Raw genomic sequence first — 25,298 nt, forward strand, 5'->3', positions numbered from 1 at the left:
CTATACTGTGATTTAAAGTTCTCTTTGTGACGGATTGGGAAAAAATCCAAATCATTATATACCCCCAAGGCCTTATCATCTAAACCCAGAGTCTCTCTCAGAAAACGTTGGGAGAGCTTTTTCCTCATTCGTTAGAGAGGGACTTGAGGGGGAGACTGGGAGGCCTCCCGAAAAGGCTTTCTTGTCGCTCAGTTGGGATCTGTTATTAAAATCCCCCGTGATCAGGAGGTGGCGCTTGGTGTCACATATATCTTTTAGTTTAGCCCAAAGAGCCTTCCTAAGGTGTGATCATACCGGGGCATATATGGCGCAGAGTCTAAAGGCGCGGTCGAGCCTTAGAGTGGCTGCCGAGCTTGGGTCACCCCTGACAGTAAAATCTACATACATTAGTCTGCCCTGATCAATTTCCAATACCTTCTCGATTTTGAGATCAGGTCTGTCTTTAAACAATATCGCTACCCCTGCATTGCCGTTCCCATCGCAGGACCAGAAGGATGGGCCCACTATCCATTGCTGTTGTGCCGAAAAGCGGTGGCTCTCATTTTTGAAATGGGTCTCTTGCAGAACATAGATGTGATAGTTCCATTTTGTTAAAAAGTGTAGGATCTCTTGCCTACGATTTGGTGACCTTAATCCATTAACATTCCATGTAAGTATATTATAGGAATTGGCCCGACAACCCATGATAGGAGGGTGTTATGTGTAAGGCATGGACCCATTCAAAGAGTCGCTGTTCACGTAGAAGCGAGGCAATAGAATAGTAGGCATTTGTTCCTTAGATCGTGTCAAATATTGTTCAAAGGGCTAAGAGAGATTCCTGCCTGCAACCTTGGAGAAGCCGCTGCCAGTCTGTGAAGACAATACTGAGCTAGACAGACCAATGGTCTGACTCAGTATATGGTAGCTTCCTATATTCCTAAATAGGCTCATTTCCTTGTTTATGGCAATAGTTATAAAAGTTATAATATACCATATAATATTATACCACAAAATGTTATACCAATATAATATAACATATAATATAACTATATACAATACTCACCCTGCTGGTGGGCAGCATTAAGATTTTTATTTATTTATTTATTTAACATATTTTTCAACCACCCAAAACTTGCGTCTCTGGGCGGTTTACAAGAAAAAATAACAGAAAGGTTAAAACATTAGTTAAATGACAGCAAAAAGGCAAAACACTAGAAAAAACTATATTTTAAACAATGTTAAAACCATTAAAATAGAATTTAATTAAAAGCCTGGATGAGCAGATGTGTCTTTAAATATTTTTTTAAATGGTCAGAGATGGAAAGGCTCTTATTTCAGCAGGGGCAGAAGCTCCTTCTGTGAACGGAATGAACATTCTGCTTGTGCAGGGACTTCATGGAAGAAGCTTTCTCTGATGGCTCATCACTGTGCCAAAGATCTAGATGCTCTCATGTGTACATTTAACTTTTAGGCCAGAAAAATTGGTGAACCTGAAATAGCCACATGTGCTCTAAAGCAGTGTTTCTCAACATTTTTGGAATCATGGACCGTTACATAATTTGTGCGCAGTTTCCCAGACCAGCAGTTAGTAAGGAGGGTCACCCCCTCACCCCCAAACAACCCCCAGGCACCCCACAAAAAACAATTTCAGGCAGCTCTCTGGAGGTCATTGCCAGGCAGCCCTCACTGCTGGATAATGTTCATTTCAAGGAAATGAATGTCATCCAGCAGTGAGGGCTGCCTGGAAATGAGCTCTGAGAGCTCTGCCGGCCCAAAATTGTTTTTTGGGGTAGTGATTTTTATTAGTGATGCGTCACGGACTAGTACACAACACCTTGCGAACTGGCACCAGTCCGCAGACCGGTGGTTGAGAAACACTGATCTAAAGGATGAACAGAAGGAAAAACACATGCCCTCTTGGTAGCGTTTATGTCACAGGTGCAAATATATAACACTTTCATTTCACATCTCTTCGTTTCTCCACACTTGAGGATTTAAACCTAGACACATGAACAGAACCCACTACAACACACTGTGGCTGAATTTAGACATAATAGGAATCCAGGAGATCCCTTTAACTTCTTTTCCATAGCTACAAGCCTGAATGCTGTAAACCGGAGTTAAAGGAGAAAAGGGACTCACGGTTTCTCTACCTGAATTCAACACTTTAACTTTCAGTCAAAGTGGAGTTTCACCACCTTTAACTCCAGTTTTGAAGCACTAGCATTACATCCGAACATTGGCACTGCAGTTTTAACCCCATGGAACCAGAATTAAGGGAGGAAGCGCCTCCCTCACTCTGGCCCAATTGGCTGTGTGGGCTATCCTTCAGTCAAGAGTCAGCTCCTCCACCTCTCTGCAGTCTTGCTGACTGCAGAGAGATAGCTCTCCTGAACACCTGAATTCGGGGGGAGGGGACACGCTACTGCGCGTCCACTGGACCCATGGTTCCGTGTTATGTGTGAATTCGGCCAACATCTGAGATGTTTTCAGGTTAAATGTAAGACCTACAAAACTTTAAATAGCTTGGATCCATGATACCTTAGGAAATGCTATATCCTGCATGAAGCCCTGCTGTGAATTAATTTTATTGGGAGAAATATTATTGCAGGTGTGTCCAATATCTGAAGCAAAGTTGCCCTTGACAGCAAACATTTTCAGTAGTCGCTTCGATATGATGTAGCTCCCTCCCAAGGAAGATTCTTCAGGCCAATCTGTGTTATTTTTAGGAAGTTGTGAAATGCATCTTTTTGATTAAGTTTTTTATTATCCCAGTTTGCTGCATTTTTATCTCTATAGCAGGTTTTTTTTCCCCCACTTGTAATGTTAGTTATGTCCATTTTATTGCTGTTACAATCAATTGTCTTATAATGGCTGACATCTTGGCCAATGCTGCATGTGTGCTTCTAACTCTGCAGTGCTAGCCCCACGCCTGGAAAGCACAGGCATTCTTGCACAAGAGTGCAACTATTTTTGGCATTCCTCCCATACTTCCAGAGTGCAGAGACAGAGACAAAAATAGTTGTGCTCTTACATAAGAGCACCCACACTTTAGAAACTTAGGGCTAGCACTGCATGAATGCTATTTTTTAAAGTATGTAGTGTTAGGATAGCAGTCAATAAGGTCCTTCAAGCGACACAGGCTGCTTGAGTAAAATCCCTCCTAACCAAGCAGCCCATGCCATTTGGGAGACTGGGAGGTGTCCTGACCCAGCAGCTGCAGCCCTAGGCAGCCCAAATCTGCAACACAGGCAAAAAGTGAGTTAGTGCAGACTTAGTACAGCAAAGGAGTCCATCCTACCTCATTTTGTTCATGTAAACCATTGGGGTTCTGAAAACTGCCATTTCAGGAGTGACAATCATAGGGCTCCAACTGCAGCATGGCCAGGAGAGAAGCTCTGCTGCACTGCAGCAGGCCACCTCTCCACTGCCCATGTAGTGCATTGTGAGATGTGGGAGGACATGTCAGGTGACCGTCATCGCACCAGTCATGTGGGCACATGAGCGGTAGTGCCCCAAAGAGGAGCAGATTGTGTGGGATAAGGTAGGTAGGATCCTGCCTTCCCCCCCAGACCCAGCGGAACTGTGAATGACCTTATTTTGTTTTTGCTGCTGCCGCTGCTAACAGAGCTTAAGGGCCATTTCTGATGGAAAGGCAGCTAGCACATCTAAATATGAAAATGAATAAGATACTTCTGTCACTTGGTGAAACAGATCCCCTTTATATCCACTTCACCTCTAAGAGTCTTCCAGTTAGAACTAGGATCCTGGGTCTAGATTAACAAGAGTTAGAGGCTGCCAAGGAAAAACTGGTTTTTAAAGTGGTGCTAAAACCACATGGCTCTAGCACCTATCTCAATTCCTCTCCTCTACCTCTATTCCTAGTGAACACATTGAACTACAGTTCTCTGATGGGCATGATTGTCTGGGAAGACTATGAGAAGCAAGACTGGTCAAACACAGCCAAGAGTATGCAGTCACAATAGAAAAATACTTTATCAAATTGGATGCTAAATTAAAAGGTTGCTCCCCTCCAGTAAGGAATGATGCCTTCATCTATTTGCTTGGATTAGAGTGGAAAATGCAGGATGTCCCTGACTGAGTCTTCTTCAAAACAACTTCCTGATTAATTAGGCTGAAGGCACTGGCTTCCCAAGAGAAGACGACTTGGGAAACAAAAAGACCCTCCAGGTAATAGAAGCAGTAGTAGGACCAGAAGAGGAAATTATTCTGTTTGTGTTTCCACACACTCTCACCCCTCTGAAAAGATTAGTGGTCATACCAACAAAAATAACTATCCCAGGCCAAGAGCAGTTTGAGTAAGCCAGTCACTCCTATGCTAGCCCAGAGAGAAAACCTGCTCCCAGAGGTCTCTAGCTGTGCAGATCTGTGTCCGCTGGCCCAAAGAGCTATTTCTTCACTTTTGGCCACCCCACCCCTCTACAAACTCCAAGGTAGCTGCATGGAGATTCCTACTTGCTAATTGGATCTCCAATCACCTTGTTTCTGGCCAAGGAATACTACTCAGAAAGGATAGTATAACCCCTTCGCTAACCTCTATCTTCCTTTTTCTGCCCCTTGTCTGTAAGAGTTAAAACCATAGATGCACACTGCCCCATCAGGGATGTGCACGGACCACCAAACCAATTCGGAAATCCGTAAAAGGACTGCCAAACCGGTTCATGCACATCCCTATGCTCCATTTCAATAAAGGTGTCTGGAGGGTACCCTTGTGGGAGAACCCGCCGATCTTACCGGGTCCGAAGGAGTTGCGGCGGGAGCAATGGAGGCCACGACAAAGCAAGGCGGCAGGGGAAGAGCCTGCACCAGCGGACGGTGCTCAGCATGCCAACAGCTATTTAAGATGTGGGCTGCCAGTGATGAGAAGGCAAGCAGAGAGAGTGGTGAAGTCCTCAGCAGAGAGAGAGGCAGCCATAGTGACCCCAAAAGCCTGGAGGAGGAGGATGAACCAAGTGATGGTGAACCCCCTCCCTTCTGAACTCTGAGGCCTCATGGCAGGGGGTAAGGCTCCCAGGAGCCCAGGTCATGACAAAAGGTTTTACTGGTTGCCCTGCAGACAAAATTCATCCTCACCTTTCTTCCATGAGTCTCCTTTCCCTTGCAACTTCTTCTGTCCTTCACTATCCACCCCAAGCACAGTACTTCCAGTGACTGTTGCTGGTGTCAGTCTTATGTTTCTATTAGATTGTGAGCCCTCTGGGGACAGGGATCCATCTTATTTATTTATTATTTATCTGCATAAACCGCCCTAAGCCATTGTTGGAAGGGTGGTATAGAAATCAAACTAACAATAACAATAACAGAAGCAGAGTCTGAAGACACCTTTCATCAAAACTGTTCTCCAATCACCCTTTAACAATGTTATTGAAATCAAATGAGGCATATTTGCCATGACATACTTATCAGAAAGCATTGGAGAATCCAGTGCACAATGAAATGTTTTGCCAATGACAGTTGTTCATGAATAGGTGGCGTCCAACCTTTACACATTAAGCCAATAAGAGAGCTCCTGAACTAATGAAAATTTATTTTCCCTCTCCTTTCATTAACTCTCTATTTCCAGTAGCCACTCACTAAAAGTCCCTCCTATTTCTTCAGTCCACTCTGTACCATAAGCAAAACTTCCCCTGAAAAACTTATGTCCGTCTTTCCCCACACTGTCTGCTACACCAGCATGGAAAAAATACACCCATTCCAGCGAGAATGCAGCTGAAACTCAATAAGAAATTCCCTCACTTACCTACTCCTGACTGGCTAACTTTCCTGATCTGTGGCCATCCCCTTAAATCTGTCTTTACAAAATTTCCTCCCCAATTGATCTATTCCTACATCAATTTCCCCTTCCCTTCCAAATTGCCCGCTTTTAAGATTTTCCTTTCTCGGACTCTATTATTGTGTTAGCCCTAGCAACTGCCACTAGGCAGACTACTAGAAGCACTGGCTTTGAGAACACAGTGGCTTTTCCAACACATTTCAATGGTTCTGCTTGATTGAATGTATTTTTAAAAATCTCACTGATTCCCCACAAAAAAGATTTATTTTGCTAATTTCCCCCATAAATCCTTTGAGCTCTTTCTCACAACCAGTGAGAAAGAGAAAGGGGGTTAACAGGGTGGAAGCTGCAAAAAGCTTACCTTCCCGCAGACGAGCAGGTCCTTCCCTCTGGTAGGTATGTGAGAACCGGCTTGCACTCAAGCCGATTTGCCATCAAAAAGGGCCGGACCCGGGTCAGATCGACCTCCCAACCTCATTTTAGAGGGAGGCTGCATAGGCAGGTTTGCTGCCACGGTGCCACCGGGATCAGGCCCAATCCCGGCGGTACACATGTGTGTTCAATACTGGGTAGGCTTCCTTAGCCTGGTTTTGCACGCTCATGTGAATAGCTTCTTTATGTTGTTAATTCCATAATCAAAATGCACACTGTAGTTCCCATTTAATAAATTTGAGAATGTGTTCATTAGAAGCCTGTTTCATCTCATTTTGATTGGTTCTGCTTCCACTGCAAAAGACAGCCCTTGGATCAAAGATCCCGGGTTGGACATACATGTTTTGCCCAAAATTCGTAATGATCGTATTTGATCCTTGACAGCTTTTTCACACATACAAGTCACAACTTGATGCTGCAGTAATCAGGACAAAGAGGTATAAATGAACAATCTCTTCATCTTAAACATTCTGCAGTGAATTACAATATTATGAAAAGCAACTACAGTGCCAGATAAATAACAAGGTATAAAAGAGACTAGAAATATTTAAGACATTTATATTACACTTTTGCACAAATTTTCCCTCCCCAGTTTTTAAATGCTAACCCCTGCTAACTTGACAAAGAGGCACCTTTTAATGTGGTGATTCTCTTTATTTAGCGTGGGGAGAGTAACTGGCCCTCTCCACCCCCAGCACAGTACCTCCAGTGACTGTTCCTGGTGTCTGTCTTGTGTTTCTTTTTAGATTGTGAGCCCTTTGGGGACAGGGATCCATCTTATTTATTTATTATTTCTCTTTGTAAACCGCCCTGAGCCATTTTTGGAAGGGCGGTATAGAAATCAAATAAATAATAACAAATAATAATAATAAATACCACCACAATGAAAATATATACATATTTTATTGTTCATATAAGTATATATTTCAAGAGACTTCATGTTAAAATGTTGCTTTTAAAAGCTTTCTGATTTGTATTGGTGATTTTTCTCTTTCGGTTTCCTGTTTTCTTTTTTTTTTCCCAGTGGGAAAGAAAAAAAATCATACTTTCAAAAACAAATGTATGATGGAAGCAAGAAAGTAGAATTCTTGCTTTCAAATTCTGTAGGCTTTGAAATGGTAAAAAATGATGCTGATAGGATTTATTATAACATTTGTGTTCAATGTCTATGATAGACCTGTTTGCATGTTAAAAGTCCTTTGAAGTGTTCATGACATCGTAAACGTTTTATTTATTTATTATATTTCTATAGCCCCGATAAAGAAATTTAATCATTTCCGATTAGACTATTATAAAATATTTTTTCATTTAAACAGGCTGCTTTGAATAATGTTCAATGTTGCACTTCTGACAATATATTTAGAAAGTACCTTATATACATCAAAGGATTTTTTTAGAAGAGAAATAAGACAGAACTTGAGCTCAAGACGTGAAGCTATGGTGCACATTGGTTTATTTATGTGCAATTAAGCGCAAGCTATTTCCACCAAGCTAAGGTTGTAATCCTATGCATAATTGTATGAAAAGACTCATACTTTCTTACAAGTTAATCACAATCAGTCTGCGTGCTTCTAAATAGGAGTGTGCACGGACTGGTCCGGGGCCATACAAAAGGCCTCCAGACCGGTCCGGAATTCCAGCGGTCCGGCGGGGGGCGGGTGTCTTGGGGGGAGGCGGTAGTACTTACCCCCCCACCGCCGCTCTTCCCCCTCCGGCGCTGGACTTTCCAAAAACGTACTTGGGGCGACAGAGTTCCTCCCTGCCGCCCCTGCCCCATCATTGTCTTCAAAGAGTTAAAATAGAAAGAGCTGGTGCCACTCATGCGCCCTTCGCTGCATTCAGATGTCACATTCTCATTATGCCAAACCATGGTTTAGAACTGGGGTAGGCAACGTGCAGCTCTCCAAGTGCTGCTGAACTACAGCTCTCATCATCCGCAAGTGTAATAACCTGTGTCTGGGGGTGATGGGAGTTGTAGTTCAGCAACAACTGGAGAGCTGCATGTTGCCTACCCCTGGTTTAGAGGATAAGGAATAAGTGAGGGGCTCGAGTGCTCCCCCTACTGCTCCTACCACTTCCTTCTTATGCATGGCTAAATAGAGCACTTCCTAGTTTTATCAGTCCTTCATTTTTCTGTTGTGTCTGTACCAGTAAACTTTGAGAAATCCCTTCAAACAATATTTGATTTAATCAGAAAAGGATTCTGTTAATCCATGTGTAGTAGAGAAAGAGTGGAAGGACAGGGCAAAGGACACAGTTGAGTCTTATGCTTATTCCCAATCCTCCAAACCATGATTTGAGAAGTGGGAATGTAACATCTGAATGCAGCCAATACCATCCTTAATTTTTGTTTTATTAAAAATCTACTGTTTTCGTCGAACCAATTCATTCATTTGCAGTTTTGGAAGCATGACCATTATTCTGATTCAGTGAATGCTTATGAAATTGATTTAAAATACCACGTTAAAGATTTACCTAGCTATAATCAACTTGGAGTTCAGTATAACACATGCATGCAGTGTGTTTCAAGGGCTTCCACATTCCTTATAAATTGAGGGAAGGTTCAGTATACAAGAGGCCCTCTTTATTCACGGGGGTTCAGTTCTCATCTAGAGGCACGAATACAGAAACACAAATAAAGAAACCTTACTCCATGGATATGCAAAGATTAGGTTCCTCGCACCAAAAAAAGGGCCCAAAAAGCATGTGGGGGCATAAATAAGAGGAGAAAAGCACAGCACCTTGCTCTTCGGGTCTCCCGCAATGCCCCTAAAAGCCCCCAAATCCTCTGGGGTTTTTTGCAAGTTATCAAAGGAAATTTCTCTCTCTCAAAAAAGAGAGCCAAAAATGGCTCCACAGTTCAAAATGGCAGCTGGAAATGCCACTGGAAGTCATTTCTGGGAACTCAGGAACCGCGAATAGATTAAAATAGCCTCTTTTTTTGGTATTGCAAATAAAGATTCATCAACAGATACAGGAAACCGCAACCCACAAAACTGCAGATAACAAGGGCCTCCTGTACTCCTATTTCTTCATAGAAGAATATAAGGAGCCCCTACACATGTGGGATTTTGAATTGTAATTTTAATTATCACATAAAATAGTTATATACCCAGAGTTGTACATACCTTATATTCTCTCTCATGAGAAACTCTAAGAGGAATTTTTTTTATAGGAAGCCTAAAGTGGCAGTCATTCTAAGCCACCTTTATTAAAACCTAATTTACTTTATAACTTCATACAGATGATACCTGTCATTATCCTTATGATTTTTTAATGCCAAGAGGTAGCATTTGTAAACCGCACATGATTAAATACCTACATCTGCACCAGTCTTGCGATCCATTCAACCTGCACTCAAATTGCTAGTTAACCCATTCTCAAATGTCAAAGCACTGAGAAGAAAGTGACAGAATTTTTCAGAAGGCTGGAAAAATACTCAATCCTGGAGGGAAAAATAAGAAGTATATGAAAATATGAAGCTGCCTTATACTGAGTCAGACTTTCAATATTGTCTACACTGACTGGCAGATGCTGGCAAAATGCTATCTAAGTTACTTCTAAAAGAAGCTTTGGCAGAAAGACTGTAGGTACAATGAACTTATCTCTAGAAGATCAGAAAAAAGATTAGGAAGAAGGTACAAGATCAGATCAGACTACAGGTTTGTATCTATGCAAGTCCCTCCAAGAGCTGATCTGATATGAACTTGGAAGGAACTTGTACTATCTTGCAGCCACTGAGCCAGGCGTGCAAATTAGAAGCAGGGACACCTATTGCCACATATGGACTGTTATCATTATCCCAATCCAGAGATCCTGATCTGTAGACAGAAGACTAAACTGGAAGAATACTAACAAACAAGGTAAACTTCTTTTACTGTCATCTTTAAACAAAAACAACAAAATGACAGCCATGCCTGAGAAAAGAGATGAAGTGTAGCTATCCACTATAAATATTTGTATGTAGTTCACTGACTACATACTCACTGTTTTCTTGTCACTAAAAATGTTAATCCTAATTCAGAATTATTCATCTATGCATGATTACATTGTAATTTGAGAATATATAATAAACACCATATTAGTATAAGTGGCATGTTCAGTGCTAAACAAAATATGCAAGTTATAATTGTAAGGTGGGGGGGAAATCCTATGGATCAGGTATTCTAATTATTTTATTCTACTGATCAATAATCAGAAACAAAAGTATGAAAACTAAAGAGAAGAGATGCATGAAAATGCTATATTCATATCTGAATTCCTTGAAAATTTACATTGCTCACTGCCAAAACATCAGAAAGACTATTGTATGCAAATATTAAACAGTTAAAAATTGCTTACAAATATTACTACAAGCAATTGACAGCCACAATCATCAAATGTGGATTAAAAAGGAGTGTGTGCTTCTTGTCCTAACTGATGGATAAGTATGGAATGACATTAGTTCAAATTAACTTGAAAGCTGTAATCATAAAACCACATACTCTTAAACCACATTGTCAATAGGAAGTGACTCAAGGCCAATTATCTAAAATACTATATTTCATATCTGGTCAAAGAATTGTTTTACAGACATTTGTTTTGTCATAAGATAAAGAGGTTTTTTTTTAAAGCCATCTGTGATCCAAACAAAATTAATGCCTACTGAAATGGGCATACATGCAGTTAAGTGCATTTCTATTGATTTCATCATGATGTATACAAAACACATAGAAAATAATCATAAGATGTTCTTTTACTATTGGTAACTCAGATTTCCCATCTGCAGAATATAGACAAACTTGTACTTTCATCATGGCAGTTATTAATTCACCAATGTTAAAAATACTGTAGCAGTTAAAAGTATAAGGGAAATGCACATTTTCCTAATGCAGAAATATATAAACATTTTACAAAATTGTGGTTTCTACTGAAGTTATCATGCAATCATTATTCAAATGACCATGTCATTTGAAATGAAATATACATTCATAAGAAGAAAGATGCTTAAAAACCAAGTCAGACCATTGGTCCATCCAGCTCAGTGGATACACTGGCAGTGGCTCTCCAGGATTTCAGACAGAGGCTTTCTCAACCCTACCTGGAGATATCAGGGATTGAACCTGAGACCTCAGATGCTCTACCGTAGAGCTGCAGTCCCACATCCTAAATATCATATCTGTTTGTAAGCCATATCTGTTTGGGATACTTGAAAAGCAGTTTATGAATGTATTAAATAAATAATGCTCAACTAATGAGTTAGTAACAGAAGTAGAAACTACTATTGCAACTTTATAATACTCTAATTACTGTGATTATCAACTGGTATTTTTGTTCTAAATTCCTTCAAATTAATATAACAGACCAATGAATTCCGACAATACAGCACAATTCATAAAAGTACTTCCAAAAATAAAGAGAATTTCTATTTTAAACAAACAAATTAGGATTCGGTTAGGAAGGTTCCCTCTCTTTTAAGCTTTAGTTTAACCCCTTTAGAAAGTAGTTATGCCACATTACACCTTTGCTCTCACATCAGCTCTTACACCACAAAAGTTCCCACCAATTTTACCGGGACAATTCTGCCTGCTACGCAGTACAGTACAACTGCAGGTAGTAGATGCCAAGCAATTATAAACAGAGGAACAGACCTGTTGGTGTTGCTCATTTGCCATTTCAAATATTCATGATAGTAAACTGCAGCCAATCACAGCTTCCTATTGCTTTTTTTTTTTTTTTTGGCATGATAGACACAAACAGCAACATGCATTGGCCACTTTACCATTTTATGTGTACATGTTTAATATTTTGTGTTTACTGATAAAAGTAGTACTAGACAGCCAGGATTAGCTATGTCTTCCCACTGTGTGTGAAATACCACACAGAACTGTGTAGCTAAAGGATCACTGATTTCAATATCCATGAAATCTTTTGGTTGTTTACGTTAGTACAGTCTACATTAGCCAAAATAGCTAAATAGAATCTCCATGTTCAGAGACAATGTGCCTCAGTAGACCAGATGCTTGGAAGCAAACATTACCTTCATGCCCTGCTTGGGTTCCAGCAACATCTGACTGGTCACTGTTGAAAACAGAATACTGGGCTAGTGGATCTGATCCAACAAGGCAATTCTTATGTACTTTTATGGTACAGAAACAATCTTTGCTCAGATCATTCATCTATTTTGGCAGAAACTCAATATAATAGAATGCAAAAATATTCAATTGTGCTCTCATTTTGAAAAACAATTCCATATAGTGTTCTTCGTACATTAATATCCAGTCTAAAACAAGTTGCTAAAACAATGTTAGAATATTATGCAGTTGGACTCTTGTCTTGTTTCTGATTCCTTTCCTCCTGCCCTCGCTCAACTTTATGTGGGTATTAGTAAAAATAAAATCCTGGTGCAACTATGCATGTGTATATTCTCAATGGGTCAAAAGATAGAAAGTCAAGGTATAAAGCCAATAAGAACAGTCAAAACTTAATTCATAATCATGTTGATAATATTTACCCATTGTTTGGGGAAGGGCATCCTAATGCTTTCATACATGCACAATCAACAAATATGGTAAACACCTGATGCAAAGTCAGGTAACCAGTGATTAGGTTCTATCACAATCTGTGGTTCCAAATCTTTATGTTACTGTCTCACAATTGGACTGCAATGCTCCCAAGAAAACGTCCAAATCCAGATTGCATTCTTGATATCTGACAACTCTTCCTCCTCTGTCTTTTTATATAGAGAACTATTTTATAGTCATTGTCTGCAGTCAAGATTGAGACAAGATGCTTTCCTTTTTTAACTTCAGAGAATGTTGCCTATTCTAGAAGAGATGGGGGAGAAGAGTAACAGAGTAATTTCTTATAACTATTGTTGATAGAGTAAAAGATCTAAAGCTTTTTTTGTGTATTCAATACAATTTACAGAAGAGTGCAAAATGCACATCACAAATCAGTGCCTCCAAAAGAGATATAAAAGCGAAGACAAGAAATGTCCACACCTCTTGAAAATGTGTTGATGCAGTACCTGGAAAGCATACCTCTTTACTGAATTGTGACAATAATTTGTTCCAATGAACTGTTCCAGAATTACCCAGTCAAATCCCAAAGTCTGTTCCAAATGCAATTTCTGCTTTGTTTGCCTTGATTTTTAAAATCATTTTAAAAATCATATCATTTTATCTTTTGCTTACACCGCCTAGAGATGTACATATCAGGCAGTATAAAAATATGACAAATAAATAAATAAATAAATAATGCAAATACTCCTTATTTATGTCTTTAGGCCAGATTAATGAACAGAGCTAGCATACACACAAATCAGATACATATCAGCATTGATATGCAATATTGAGATGTTAAAAATTATGTAGAAAAAAAATAATGTAGAAATAACACTTCATATAGAGAAGCAAGAAAAATATTTTTATGAGACATATTTAATCATGAACTAGACTATTTGCACAATGTTGGATAGACAAACTGCTGAATATAGCCAGTGGATAGTAATGCACTTCAGATTTATGGAAAGTTTCTGCACAAAATATCTAGCTTAGTCTACAAAATATCTTGCATTAAAAAATTGCCATAATAAATCTATAAGCATTTTATTTTACACATAAATACCACCAGAGGTTTTCAGTGCTTACTTTCTGCAAATACCCAAAGCAGTGATTATTTGTGGCATTTACTGAACAAAGTTCTAAGTACTGCATAGGCGCAATATGAAAATACAAGATTGCTGATTTTTTTAAAAGTGAAGTTAATTGAGCATTTCATATATAGTTAAACAGCACATACATAATTAAATGGCAAGCAGCATAATTAGATTTTCTTAGCCATATCTCTTATGACAAGACTATTTCAAACTGTTTTTTTATTTAGCCATTTTTGGAAACAAACGTCATTTTCAACTGTCTAATATATTTACATAATTTCAAGACAATACACTAATCTACATCCCTATAAAGGCAACTTTTCATTCATAGTTTGCATTTTTTCACAACTTTCAAATATCCTTCATTTTGTTCTTCCACACCACTATTCCAACCCCTAAACTGTAAAGATTGATTTAAAAAATTATCTTGATCTTGTCCAGCATAATATCAAATAAGGACTGTGAACAATGTTTCACCACATACTATAATCAGCTTTTACCTTTGCAATCTTTCTTTTTTCAGTATCCATAGCCAAACATCGCTCTCCTCTTCCATTATGCTTCTTTATGGTAGAGTGAGATGCTTCTTCATTAAGCAGCATTACAAATAGAACACACCCGAACTCCCAAGTGGAACATGCTCTAACAGCACTAATGCTACAGTTCTCAAGGTAACCAGGCTCAATTGGAAACTGAGAGCAAAGTCAATGTAAGATTAGTAATTGCAAACCTAATTGCATACAGAAACTTGCTTCAATTCATGATGAAAACTCTTTAAAAGATCCACATGCAATTACATTTTAAAGTGATGGAACTAAAACGCAAAATAAACCAAGGAAAAACCTAAGTGTTATAATTCTTATACTTAAAAGGGTTACAATATTAAAGTTGTTTTTAAAAATCATACTGAAAGCTGCAGATAGCCACCACAACAAGATCGCTTGTGGTCCCACTGAAAGTGGACAATAGTAATACTGATGGATTTAAACACCAGACTAGGGGAAAGCACATAGTCCAGAAAAATGCAGCTGGCTGGTTGAGCATTTCAATGAAATGGTACTTTTCCAAAAAGTTCTCCACATGAAACTGGCTGAACCGGAGAATGACAAAATAAACCCATGCTTTGTTTATCTCTAAAAACAAAGCATCTGAAGGATACAGATTCGCAGATACAATGCATATCATGATAGCAATGGAATAGCAAGTGATGAACAGTGCGGACAGTTGACTTATTCTGGGTACCTAAATGAGATACAGTAAGATTCATAGAGGCTTTTTTGGCTGTTTCTTCCATGACATCATAAGGATGCTAACCCAAATGAACCACTCTTTACCAAATCACAGCGCAGCTGCTTACCACCAGAAAAACCTGGCAAACAGGACAAGTACTTTACTGTTCTTCAGGCAATTTTAAGAAAGTTTCCTGGGGATTTTCCCCATTATTTTGCATAGTCCCTAGAAACCACTGGTGCCAATGGATGTACAACAACAGTAATCACAGCAGCACTTTGACCCTTCTTTAATTTAACTGTTAACTCATCTATTTGAAGATTTCCTATAAAATGGAATCTAATTTCATCTGATGAAACATCTGATTTATTTTTAACTTACATTTTATCAAATATTCCTATATTCTGAATCTTCTTAGCAAAGCAATGCTTTCAACAGATTTCAAGCCACCTACCACCACCTGCATTATTACAACACTTGCAATTCTGCCTGTCAGCTTGAATGTTACTCCTAAATTATTCACCATCTGTTATTTACTGTGCAATGGGAGGAGAGCACCATCAAGCACCGTAATAATAACATGCAAGAGATACAGTGTGCGTATATTTAGCCAGGAGAAATATAGTAGTGAAACTAAGAAAACTTTCTAAGCAGCTGTCTGTATTTTTCCTTGAAAGCTCTATCCACGGTTCAACCACACACGCACACATGAATAATAAAGTCTTCTTTATTGATGCTCTTCATCTTTCAGAACACAATTACAACATGTCCAGGCTTTGGTGCACAATTATGAGCCTAGTAGTTACTTCAACACAACAACCATTTACAATGCTATCTGGCTACTTAAAAATAAAACAAATCGGGGTGTGTGAGCGCGCGCGCGTGCACACATACACACACGCGCGCGCTAACAAGCTTCTGACTCAGTCCATAACGCTTATTTTTCTTGTGTCCACCCACCCTGAGCTGATTAATTCTCAACGCCCGTAGACACACCGAATGGCTTCAAAGACAGGACAAGAAGAAGACATATGCTGATGCAGATGGAACAACAATGCAACGCACATCATACATGTATTTATACAGGCGGGGGGGTGGGGGTGGTTTTTACCTTGAATGAACACACTGGATCTGGCCCGCCCCAGCTTCTTGATGTAGTTTGGGGCTGATCTGGCTGCCGATGAGGTTGCAGTTACAATAAAACGCCTGTTTTCCTGGAAGGCATGGTCTAGTCCTCCTCTTCCTCTCCTGGGCTGGAGGGCTGCTACTGGGGCACCTCTCTCTCTCTGGTTGCTGCTTGGCCGTGAGTCTCCCTCTCCGCCGCCCGCCCGCCCCCCCGCGCGCCTCACTTCCTCTGCTGCATGGCTTTTTCTTGCGCCTCCCTCTGAACTTCTCCCTATGTAGCGCTTATTGTCCCTTTCGCCCGTCTTCCTACACCCCAGCAGCGCACCGCCCTGTTCCTGAGCTCTCCCTCTGCCCTGCTCAGACTTCCTTTCGTTGCTTGTCCTCTCACAATTCGCGTTCTCCGGTCTCCAGCCGCCGCCTCCTTCTTCTCTTGTCTCGCCTGCCTCTATTTCTGTCCGTCTCTCCCACCCTCCTGCACTGTCTCCTCTTTCCCTGACCCAACCCTTTGGCAGTGCGTGGCTGGCTGGGGCTGTTTCCCTCCTGCCGTCTTGTCCCCTCAGTTTACTACTGTCTGCCTGCAAGCCTCGCTTCTGCCTCTTCTTCTTTTTCTCCCTCAGCCTCGCCTCTCCCCGCCCACACAGCGGACCAGAGACAGCGTGCTAGTCGCTCTCCCTCCTTGCCGGCTCCGCGCTCTCTGCTCTCAGCGCCTCTTCCGCTCCCGCTCATTCTGCTCAGACCGCGGGCAGCGACAGAAGCGCGTGGGCAGCTGACTCTGCCGCTGTCGCGATCACTGGTTGTCCGGTCGGCTCTCGGCCGGCCGGCCAGCCTGCCTCCCCTCCTGCTCCCTAACTCCACAAGCGAGGCGCACACGGCTAGCTCCTGCCCGCCCGCCCGTCTCATAAATGTGTGTGGGGTGGGATTTTTTTGGTGGGGTTTTTTTGGTGTGTTTTTTTGCCTTCACGTTGTGTCATCCATTCGCCGTGCACCCCCACCCCTGCACACGCGCCCGCCCATCCTCAGCCTGAAGCTGTGAGACACAAAGCACATGAACAGCACTAATAAGGAGAAGATTCATTAATCTCTGGCAATTCCCTTTCCGTGGCTCCCTCCCCCTCCTCTCTCCTCCCACATCCCCCAATATAAGCCTTTCACAAAACCAAAACAATTGGAAGTGCCTTTTTTAAAAAAATTGCTTTGTTTTTGGGTCCACATAAAATCTAGGAGGATTTTACTTCACTTGAGCTATTTTTAAGTTGAAAAAACATATTCCTCATTAAGTGTGGCTTCTGCATGAATTCCATTTCCATTTGGTGAGGAGAAATGTTCATATTAAAAGCTGGACTTATTTTAAAGGATTTTCTTTATTCTGAAAAGAAAAAGAAAAATCCCAGCCCCATGGTGTCCATAATGGATATCTTTTATATGGCAACCTCCTGGGTGCATAGAGACCCACAGATCAAACAGTGCAGTTCCACAGTATTGTTTATTTCTGAGGGGTGGAGGAATGCACCTGACCACCCTAGAGATGCAATACCCACGATGTATAGAATATCCCTCTATGTATTAATTCTTAATCCAGAACATACAATCTGTATATAATAGAATATAGCACACCCCTAATTTCAGAACATTCCAGCTCCATATATATCTCCCACAGAAATGAGTGCACTCTGCAGTGTTTTCTTATTTATGAAGTTTGGGTTGTGCTGTCTAATCAGCCCCTCCATTCTCCATGATCTTAGTACTTTCTTTCCATCCTGTTTCTTTAAGTTTTGCTGTGCACCAAATTGACAAAATAAACAATATGGGGAAAGTGGTAATTGATGCTCATCTTTCTAATGCAACACTCATTTGCCCAGCTGAATAAATCCAGAGTGCTTATTCTGTGCCCAGCCAAGAAAAGGGCATTCACCTCTTTTTTGCTAGGTGGATATTAATATGTAACAAAATTATAGCTGTTGCAGCCCCAGATCTAATTGCCATAGATCATTTACAACATTCCCAGCAAGCCAGCTGCTGGGAAAACACATGTTTTAGTGAATGCCTTGTCACGCCAACACACCCCACTAGAATAATCTGAAAGGAGACAGAAACATTTAGTACCACTAGCTACAGTTATTAATTCTATCACGTGAATGATAAACAGGAAATAAGCATATTGCATACACTGAGGTATAAAAACATGTTCATCCTTTTTTGCCCAGAGTAATCAGGAAGTATATGTCAATGGTAAATTGCAGTTTGCTAAAATAAATTGGGGAAAGCTGTGTGTGTGTATGTGTGTGTGTGTGTGTATCACAGTTTTTCAAAGCTGAGAAAAATGTTAGAGAACTAAACTGGCAAACCAAGAAGGAACAATGTAAGCAGACAAATATATGCCTACTAGAGCAAATATATTTATGAAGCATTTGGCGAGGTGTGTGTGTCAATTTAAAAAAAAAAAACACCTTGGAGTATCTCTGTGGGTTCTTGGAAGTCAAAGCTGCTTTTCAAACAGGCTTCTGAGAGAATGACCCCCAACAGAGTGTGCATTAGCTGACTGTTGTATACACCTCAAACAACTGGAGGCATTCAGCCAACTACACCACAAACTGCCTGCACTAATGTACCTCCTGGTGCGGCTTGTTCCCATTAGCGTATGGCACCTTCCACTCTACATTTTGTATTCAAGATATCCTTACATGGTGAGAGGGAAAATGGTTTATTGTGCAAAAGGACCCAAAAAGGAAATGGTCACAAACAATCTTTGTACATATGTGGAATTGTTCCTTATTATAATGCCAAGTAATATGAATGAATTAACTTTTATCAAATGGAGTGCTGTCCTCTTGGTTTTATTGCAGAAAAAGCAGGACTCGGTTTATCCTAGGGTTCAGCTATAGAACGTGTTTTCAGTGCTTTAAGTAATTCACAGAGCATAAAAATCATATTAAAGATAAGAGTGTTTCAAGCATGTGCAGAGTGCCTTTTAATTGCCAGTGGTACTACTTCTAGCACGCCATTAAAGATAAAAGCTTCTAAGGGAAAGGACATGACTTCCATGCTGGCTTGAACACTGGCATTTCCCATTGTAAACACAAGCTAGCACAACTCTTGAATCAGGACATCTGTTACTTCTCCAGCCCTTTTCAAGATAAGAAAAATGACATGGGAATAAAAACAGATTGGCATCCATTGCAGAACATGACACAACAGTTTCCATCACACATTGCCAGCTATTTAGGGCCAAATTACATTTGTTTGTTTGTTTGTTTTATTCTTGCATTTATATACAGTAGTGCCCTTCATCCCAGAACAACAAATTAAGAACAATAAAATACAATTTAAAAACATTCTCAGAATAAAACAAACACAACAGCCAACTACTCATTGACAATAAGCCTGAATAAAAAGGGCAATCTTCAAAAGACAGGGAATGAAGGAGCCTGTAGATCTAATCTAAGAGCAAGTTCCACAATCTGGGGGCAATCACCGAGAAGGCCCTGCTCTGCTTGCTTGACAAACAAGCTTAAGCAGGTCACTTATTATATGCTACACTGCAGATACATGATTGATAGTCTTACTAAATGCATCCATAGGCAGGGGGATGCTAATCAAATCAAGGTGGAGATATCAAACATTTTCCAAATCTGAATCAACCTGTCTGCTCTGTTTGCTCTGTGTGGGAAGTGTACAGCAGCTGCCTACTGTATATAGTGTTTGATACAGATCTTTCCATGGTCAAATAGCAGTGAAAAACCTGCCCTTTATTCAGAAAAACTACTTAGGGGGGAAGCTGAAAGATGCCCTATCCTACCTGGTCCGAACTGACTTGGTATTTTGTTGGTCTGGATTCAGCATTAAGTGTACAAGAAATGATACACGTAGAGATATTCTAGGAGGAAGAATACCTAGATAACATGGAAATAAAACTCTCATATCATACAAATGAACTCAGATCTTCATGCCCTTATAAAATTCATCCAAAGATCCCAAAATACTTGGAGGAAATCTCAGAAAGCCTAGCATTTATTATTTGAGAATTCCCAAATAATTGGGATAACACCAGAAAGCTAGTGAAGAGTGAATATAGTTCTAATGTGTTAAAAAGCAACACTCAGTGAATTACATATCAATTAAACTGGGAAGACACATAGCATATAACTAAACCATTTTGCAAGAACCTAGAGAGAATGTACATACACACCCTGTACATTGTAAGGCCTGGGGACTAGTGGTGGCCTCCATCAATCCTAAGTGCAGCTCCCTGACTAATTGTTTGTTAGGTCTGTGTGAAGCTTCAGCCAAAACTGAAAACTCTGTACTGTCCTCCTGGAACCATGCAGAAGTAATCGTTCTCATTGTGCAGTGCTGCACTTTGCCCAGCTTTGTGGGGGGAGCTCCTTTAAGGGAAACTGAGCCATCTTAAGCTCCTGCACCATCTTGGAAGATGTGCTTTGAGGCAATTCTCATGATCACCATTGTGCGTGGGTGGGCCGGGGTGGGGAAGGCAGGGTAATGCTCACCTTCCCCACAGACGATGATGGCAAAGGTGGTGGGAGAATGCTCCATGCTCCCACATGGGTAGCCCTGCTCTGTGCAACTCCATGAAGCACAGAGAAGGGTGGAGGGATCCAGGGCTGAGACTTGTTCTAGCCTCCAGGCATTCCACAATGCAATGCACAGCACACACATTGAATTGAGAGATTCACCACCAGATGGGCACTTCTGTGTCTCCTTGAGCTAAACTCAGCCCGAGAAGACAAATGATGCCCAGCAGCCGTGTTAAGGGTGCGAGCGCACCCTTAACATCAGCTAACAGCTGGGCTTGTTTACAGGGTTAGGCAGGTGGGGAACGGAGGGATCTGCAAGGATCCTGCCGCATCTCATAACCAGCCTAACCCAGGCTGGGCTGCCCCAGGCTGGGTTAGGCTGGTCATGAGGACAGCCTCATAGACCGTTGGGAAGCATAGCCCTTTCCAGTGCTTTCCCCATAGAGCTCTTAAGAGAGGGCTACACCTCTCTTCCAGCACTGAGAAAAGCACATTACTGAGCAGAGTTCAGCACAGTGGGAAATGGCTCTCAAATGGAAGATTTTTCACTAGGGAGGCCCCTATTTGAAAAATAGTGAAGATCACTGACCCAGATGAAGAAGTGGATAGCATACTACTCAGATCTGCAGAAGATATGAAACTGGGAACAACCGGGAAATGTTCATGGATAGTAATGGATAGAAATCAAAATCGAATAAATAATAAATGAGGGATTTTTGAATGTTTAGATTCTTTGGTGTCTTCATTACACACCTTCATTTCTTCTGTTCATTTTTACCCCCACTGCTTTGTAGGTGGGGGTGGGGAATTAGTGGCATCCCATGTGCCAACTACCCCCCAACCAGCAAATCACTGGTTGCTCAGTTTATATTTTAGGATTTTTTTAGGTGTTTAGATTCTTTGGTAATGAATGCTCATAGGGATTCATTATGAGGAAAGGTTATTAGACACCAAAGAGCCTAAACACTTGAAAAAAAATTCCTAGAACATAAACTGAGTAGTACCCCACTGCCTTGTGGGTGGGAGTGGGGTGTAGTTGGCACATGGCAGTTGACGGTTGGCACTGTCCAAAGACAGTCAAAATGAATAGAAGAAATGCAGGTGTGTAATGAATCCTCATAGGGATTCATTGAGGAAAAGTTAATGAATTAACGTTTTTGGATTCTTACACCAAAGAATCCAAAAACTTGAAAAATAGTGAACACACATTTTGCTCTATAACTCCACTTCTGCAAGGGCTAGAACTTAGCTTTCTTTTTTAAATGAAAGCTGGGAATCTGAATCTCAACGCTATTCAAATTGAATCTGGCGTGATTCGATTTGGACCCAATCTAGCCAATGGACCACAGAGGCAATTTGTTCTGTCTCCAAATCACCCGAATCAGCTAGTAGATTCAGTTCCAAACTGATTTGTACCAAAATCTATTTGCATACCCCTAATGGATAGGCTGAAAAGTTTAAAAAAAGATGGTGATAACATTGACAGCAGAGCTAGCAACAGGAAAATGAAATCAAAGATATACAGGAAGAAAGGAAGAATCAAAGACACAATTACAGGATATGAGACAACAGAACTGATAGAAGATAACTGGCAATTTTAAAAGGTCATGGGGTTCATTGTAAAAAGGCATATCTTGGTTATTTAGAATAGGAATTACATAATTTTTGCTGGGTTTATTAATATGTTTATTATGCACGATGTGTATGTTTATCAGTAGTGCAAAGTGATCCATGATGCACTACTGCAGTCCTGAAAGAGAGAACATGGTTTGAAGAGCCATAACCTTTTAATTAATTAATTAATTAATTAATTAATTAATTAATTAATTTCTATACTGCCCTTCCAAAAATGGCTCAGGGCGGTTTACACAGAGAAGTTACGAACAAATAAGATGGATCCCTGTCCCCAAAGGGCCCACAATCTAAAAATCTTTTAGTCTCCTACCTCATCCCTGAAAGATCTGTGCCACTGGCCCACAGTAGGGATGTTCACGAACCAGTTTGGTGCCTTTTTAGGGAAGTGCTGGACCAGCTCAGATGCCCAAAGCTGAATCGATTTAGTAGGGCAGGGAGTGGTTCCCTTAAGAAGCCGGTAAGCTGGTCCTGACCTGCTCCGCTGTTGCCCAGCCGCTTTTTCAGGCACAGCGCTCACTCTGCCAAAGGCCATGCATGGCTGTGGCACTGTTCCCTGCAGCCTGCATGTGACATCAGCCCATGCGCGGCACATACGCAGTGGCCATGTGCGTGCTGACGCCATGCACAGGCTGCAGGAAACAGCATCACAGCCGTACATGGCCTTTGGTAAAGCCAACACTGCATCCAGAAAAGTGGAAGGGCAGCAGCGGAGCAGGTCACATGTTGGTCTTTATGGTGCCAGAAGGCTGCTATTTTTGCTGCAAAAGACTAATATGGCTTTCCTAGCATGCTAGAAAATTTATTTCTCATGAAAAGACAATTATCAAATATGTCTCTTGATTGTCAAATATGGAAAAAGTCCTTCAACTGGAATGCTGCTATTTATTTTATTTATTTTATTTATTATTAATACTGCCCAAAACTTACGTCTCTGGGCAGTTTACAACAAAATAAAAACAGAAAGTAAAACATTAGTTAAAACAAAAACAAAAAGTTTAAAACATTACAACAATTTAATATTTTTAAAGAATATTTTAAAACAGCATTAAAATCATTAAAACAATATTAATTAAAAGCCTGGGTGAACAGATGTGTCTTTAAAGACTTTTTAAGAGCTGTCAGAGATGAGGAGGCTCTTATTTCACTAGGGAGCGCATTCCAAAGCCTCAGGGCCCCAGCGAAGGCAGTCCCTGAGTGGCCACCAGATGAGCCGGTGGCAAATGCAGACGGACCTCTCCAGCTGATCTCAGTGGGCGGTGGGGTTCATGACGAAGAAGATGTTCTCTTGAATACCCAGGGCCCAAGCCATTAAGGACTTTATAGGTTATAACCAATACCTTATATTTTGCCCAGAAACATATAGGCAGCCAGTGTAGCTCCTGAGTTTAGCTGAGGTATAAAAACCTAATTTCACCATTGCAAGCTTGGAAAAGTTAGGCATTGTAAGCTTGGACAGTTATAATGTCCAAACTATTTATCCAATCTGCCTAAAATTTGACATAGATCAGTCCAAATTTGGTGCAGACCTGCCAAAATTTGGTGAGAAGTAACTGATACAAATAAGTTTGAAAACCAATTGGTTACCTCTAAGAAGCTGTTTCAAAAAAGCAACCTATATTCATCCAAGGGTAATGTAACCTCTCCCCGGCTGCACCTAATCCTTTTTAAATATATCCAAAAATTCAGGTCTACAGAGCAGTACGTGTTTGTTGAGTATTTCTTGAATTGTTAGCCTTTGAAGTTCTCATTATAGCAGGGTAATCAAGTTGTGGAACATATCACAGCACCTGTCCAATGTTGTTAGTGACTCTTCCCAGCAGTAATCTTTTCCCTCCATAAAGAAGGCTTCTCTGTTGCTTATGCCGAGTCATGTGACCACCATAGCATGCTTAGGTATGTGGCTTACATAACCCTCATTCAGAACAGAGACTGCTGGTTTGCTGAGCCTCTTTTGTTTCTGCAGCAGTTGCCTAACACTGTAATCCTTTGCATCTTTATTGGAGTTGTGCAGAACTGTATAAGCTTTACAAAGGAAAGGACCTGCTCTCCTCTTTCTTAAAGTTCCCACTCCCCGCTCCCAAAAGGTGCTCAACTGCGGTTCGAACCACTGTTCATGCTTAGTCTGAAATAATGTGAACAGGGATAATAATAAAATAAACCTGGGCATGATCCAGCTGAAAGTCAGATACTTCCATGTCCTAATGATTCCAACTTGTGTGTTTTAAACCATCTTGCTCAAGTGAATAAGTGGCTGGATCATCTCCCTTGTTGTTACCTATATTTGTTCTAATGGCTGAAATGCCATTAGCCAAAGCAGACAATAGGCATGCTCAGTGCCTACCAGTATTGTGGAAAATTGTTTGATTGACTGCATGTTTAATTTCTATACCACTTTTCATAATACATCCCAAGGCAGTTTACAAAAATTAAAATACAATAAAACTCCACAAAAATCACATTACAACATTAAAATTAGTAAAACTATAAAACACCAAAAAGCAACAACCATTTAAAAATAGACAGAATAACAAAGGATCTAAGAAACTTGGCAGCGCCTAAGAGGTAAAAGCCTGAGCAAATAAAAAAGGTCTTAAGTGGATTTTTAAAAGCAACTACAGATGTCAAGGAGTGGACATTCACTGGGAGAGCATACCAGAGCCTGGGGGCAACAACAGAGAAGGCCATGTCCTGTGTGCATGACAATTTAACCTCTCTCAATGTCGGCATGTAGAGCAAAGCCCCCTCTGATGACCTTATTGGGTGAGCAGAAAGCCTTGGGACAGGCAGTCCTTCAAATATCCAAGGCTTTATATTTAAGGACTTTAAAGGTAATAACCAGCACCTTGAATTGAATCCAGAAACAAACTGGCAGCCAGTGCAGCTCTTTCAAAATAGATGTAATATGCTCCAAGCAAGTGATTCCAGAAAGAAC

At 40.7% G+C, this 25,298-nt stretch overlaps 1 protein-coding gene across 17 annotated transcripts in view; it reads right to left on the reverse strand.

The window, feature by feature from the left end:
* ARPP21 (cAMP regulated phosphoprotein 21) overlaps window positions 1–25,298 on the reverse strand; it is a 381,834-nt gene that overhangs the window by 232,277 nt on the left and 124,259 nt on the right. For 9 of the 17 annotated variants that reach the window (XR_008309905.1, XM_053262080.1, XM_053262070.1 and 6 more), the window contains exon 1: window positions 16,186–17,095. The exons of 2 other annotated variants lie outside the window; for them this stretch is intronic. The gene's annotated coding sequence lies outside the window, so the exon portion shown is untranslated. Of the gene's footprint in view, window positions 1–14,344; window positions 14,589–15,455; window positions 15,563–16,185; window positions 17,096–25,298 lie in introns of those variants that run through there. 6 more of the 17 variants (XM_053262086.1, XM_053262084.1, XM_053262082.1 and 3 more) reach the window with 3 other exon arrangements.

The sequence above is a fragment of the Hemicordylus capensis genome, chromosome 6 (assembly GCF_027244095.1).
Source record: "Hemicordylus capensis ecotype Gifberg chromosome 6, rHemCap1.1.pri, whole genome shotgun sequence".
Classification (NCBI taxonomy): domain Eukaryota; kingdom Metazoa; phylum Chordata; class Lepidosauria; order Squamata; family Cordylidae; genus Hemicordylus; species Hemicordylus capensis.